Raw genomic sequence first — 3,882 nt, 5'->3', positions numbered from 1 at the left:
TTCGTCGTTGCGAACAAGATAAGCAAATTTTCTATATATACTGCAAGAGCACCGTTTAATTGCACAAAAGTTTGCAACCAACTTGCGACAAACTTGACTAAGACGTGTAGGGCTGGTGACATCTTATACATTTTATTATTACTTTTGAAGTTATAATAATTCACATCACACAACCGCTCTGGTGTACCGGTGCGTTTAATCGCCTATAAGACCAGCGGTTTGTGAATTCGATTCCCGCTCGGGATAGATTTTTGTATTTGTATAAATATGTCGCCCACTGTCGGAGTCTCGCCTCGGAGAGCACGTTAAACCGTCGTCGGTCCCGGTTATTACCAAAAATACCTGATAGCGATCGTTACTCATACAAGGAAAAGCGTAATATTTAATATAAGCTAAAACGAGGTGGAGCAGCGTGGTGGATTAAGCTCCAATCCATCTTCTACGTGGAGAAAGAGGCCTATACCCAGCTGTGGGATATTAAAGGCAAGATGCAAGATGAATTAACCACTATAAAGATAACTTTGTTTCTAATATAAAGCGACTAATCTGAATGCTAGCATTTTGACCATTATATTGATGATCATTAAAATCGGTACATCCAGTGAAAAAGTATGAGGTAACACACATAAAAAATACAGGTGTGTTAAGAGGGGGAGGCCCTTTTTTATTCGGTTAAAAATAGTCAATACAATCGATAGGAGTTACAGTACATTTAATATTTTATTTATCTACAAAACGCATTAAAATTTTACATCAATACTAATTCACAATAGATATATATAAGATTTTTTTAGAAATATAACTCTATGATTGTTTACAAAAAACTGAGGAATTTTCCGCTTAATGCCATACGTCACGTGACATGATGTAAACGTCGCGACATTGACCTGACGTGACGTGACATGTAGCAACATGACGTACAAAAGGCGTAAAACGATTGAATAGTCGGTTCGTATAAATAGAATCTCTAGTGTAATTTATTTTTGAATAGTGTAATAATATTATATTATTATTCTAGTGTAATTTATTTTGGAAGTGGTTTTAGATAGAGTGTATAGTATTAAGTATAAATATTTAAATAATACTGGCTTATACTATATTTTTCTCTTTGTTTTACATCAGGGTTAATTTTTTTATAAATTAAATGTGTTTTACCTAGATAAATTCAGGATTTGAATAGTTTTAATCTGGGGCTAAGAAGACCGAAATCCAACCTTTCTTCTTTGCTTAAACTATAAAGACTCCAATCAACTTTGACATGATGAAAACGAATGACAGTTGATATCGTTTTTTTTTTTCTAATTATTACATAGTATAAAACAGAGTCACTTCCCGCTGTCTGTGTGCTAAGATCTTTAAAAGTACGCAACGGATTTTGATGCAGTTTTCTTTAATAAAAAAATTGATTACAGAGGAAAGTTTATATGTATAAAACATGAATAATATAGTAAAGGAACACTGATAGTTTTTGCAACCATGCCGGGGCGGGTCGCTAGTTGTTAAATATTTCAAAGTCAAACAAAAATCCGTCAAAAAGTAAACAAATTATCTGTCAGAGAGAACGACATCGTAATTCTAGGCGTAAATATCTTAAAATACGAAATAAATAGAAACGTACAGCTCATTTTAAGCTTGTTTAGTACTTTTAGCTAAAGGCAGATAAAGGGGGATAGGATTCCGGGGCGAGGTGGCGAATGCTAACGCGACCCCATCTCGCCCCACCCAGGCGGACGACAGCTCACACGTGGTGGTTTTTAGTCAATAGGATTCTGACATAACCCTCTGGCGCCCCCACGCTGGAGGGTATCCATGATGAATTTTCCCCACGTAAAAAAGGGGGGGGGGGATAGGATTGAATGGCGTAGATGGTACGGTTACATTAAACAAGGCCTTTTTGAAGTAATAGTAGTTTATGCAACTGTCATATAATGAAGGGTATTAAAACACGAGTGTGAGTTTATGAAACGAGCGCAGCGAGTTTCATAATAGTAACGAGTGTTTTAATACCCGTGTTATATGCAGTTGCATACACTACTTTATCTTCACTAATGCAATAAATCAAACAACAAGAGTAAAAGCTGACAATAGTTTATTTATAATAATTGTTCAAAGGACAATGCACATTTTCTATGAAGCCGTGCTTCGGTACGTGCTTTGACGTGTTCAGACAATTCATATATTTAAGTATCCTTTATTACTTAATTGAAAATATATTTTTAATAATATTCTAAAATTGATTAAATCCGTAGTTTATACTTTAATTAAAAAAGATATTTTATTTGTATTCCGGGTTTGTGCTGTCAAAACATATTAAATATAAATACCAAGTCGGAAACGCAACTATAGAAATAAACGCTTTTTTTTAATTAAATTATAAACCCCAACACGACCAGAAAATTGACATATTAAAGTTTTCTTTATTAATTAAAACTAGATTTTTAATAATAGTCTAAAAGTGATCAAAGCCGTGTTTTATAGTTTAATTAAAAAAACCATTTGTTTGTATGGTTGCTATGACGACTTGCTATTTATAATTAATCTATTTTGACATAAGAAACGCGGAATACAAATAAAATATTAAATTAAAATCACGCGTACGTGTATTGTCACAGTGATTTTGCCGCCATTAAAATCTAACCAATGAGAGCGCAGCTGCGCGCATGCGCGCGATGTTATAATGAGATTTTACGATATCGATGTGGATATTATACCATCATGTGAAATTGCTTAAATTGAGTGTTTTGTTGTCTGCGCTATAACAGTAGTAATTATAAGTCAAGTATTGGAAACATAAGTAGAATGTTACAACATTAGTGGAGATAAAACTTCTTTACGCACGCTTGACTTGGGGAGTGAGCTGGTGAATGCGTTATGAGAGTGTCACGAAAAGTGTGATCGGGCTATTCGAACGAAAGTTGAGAGGGAGATATAAGTCAGTAAAGATAGAACATTACAGTGACATTTCGTAAGTTTTACTTCAGTCGTGTGGTCTAAAGCTCACTCGTTTTTTTATTCTATAAAGGTGGCAAACAAACGTACGGCTCACCTGATGGTAATCGGATACTTAACACCAGAAGCATGCACGTAACTGTAACCCCTTACCTTCCCCGGAGTCTGGTCGCCTTGCTCACCACAGAAACACGTCACTGCCTGAAAGCAGTATTATTTAACAGTGGTCTTCTGTAAGAATTTTGTAGCTGCTCCAAAATTTTGAGCAAATATATTCTGCCGTGTCCTACTCTAATGAAAAATTTTGTGTGACGCTAACAAGTTATTTTATTTAATCACAGTTGATATTTCACGATAGATCGCAGCCCTATCACCCAGTTGACGTTATACAAAGTGAGATCTTACCGCTTGCATAAGGTAGTGTTTACTACACTTCGATAGCTAGCTTCGATAGCTAGAAGTTTGACTTTCGGAGGACAGATTTTCTTTTGAGGTTGATTTACATAATATTAAGTCTACTAGAGTAACCGCGCTTTTATGTCAAATTTATTGTTACTGCTATACTTCTTTAACATCAAAAATAAAACACAAACAAAAACAGCTTTATTCAAATAGGCTCCAAGAGCACTTTCGAATCGTCATTATACAAATTAAAACTTTAAAAATCAATTATTATATTTGTAGAAGTAAAGCTACCACCGATTCGGAATGTAGATTCTGCAGAGAAGAATAATAAAATACAGCGTCACTAAGTCCACACATCTTTATCAACTATGTAATTCTGCACCGAGTAATAAGCTTTACCTATTTTTTTTTAGGACCTTACCTTCTAAGTATTTCTTTTGCATCACTGCAATGGTAAACAAGCGTAGGACCCATCAAATAAGACGTAGTTACCGTACCCCCTACCATATCCTACACCCAAAACCTACT

The sequence above is a fragment of the Melitaea cinxia genome, chromosome 22, assembly GCF_905220565.1.
Source record: "Melitaea cinxia chromosome 22, ilMelCinx1.1, whole genome shotgun sequence".
Taxonomy (NCBI): domain Eukaryota; kingdom Metazoa; phylum Arthropoda; class Insecta; order Lepidoptera; family Nymphalidae; genus Melitaea; species Melitaea cinxia.
Note: the sequence above shows the minus strand (reverse complement) of the source record.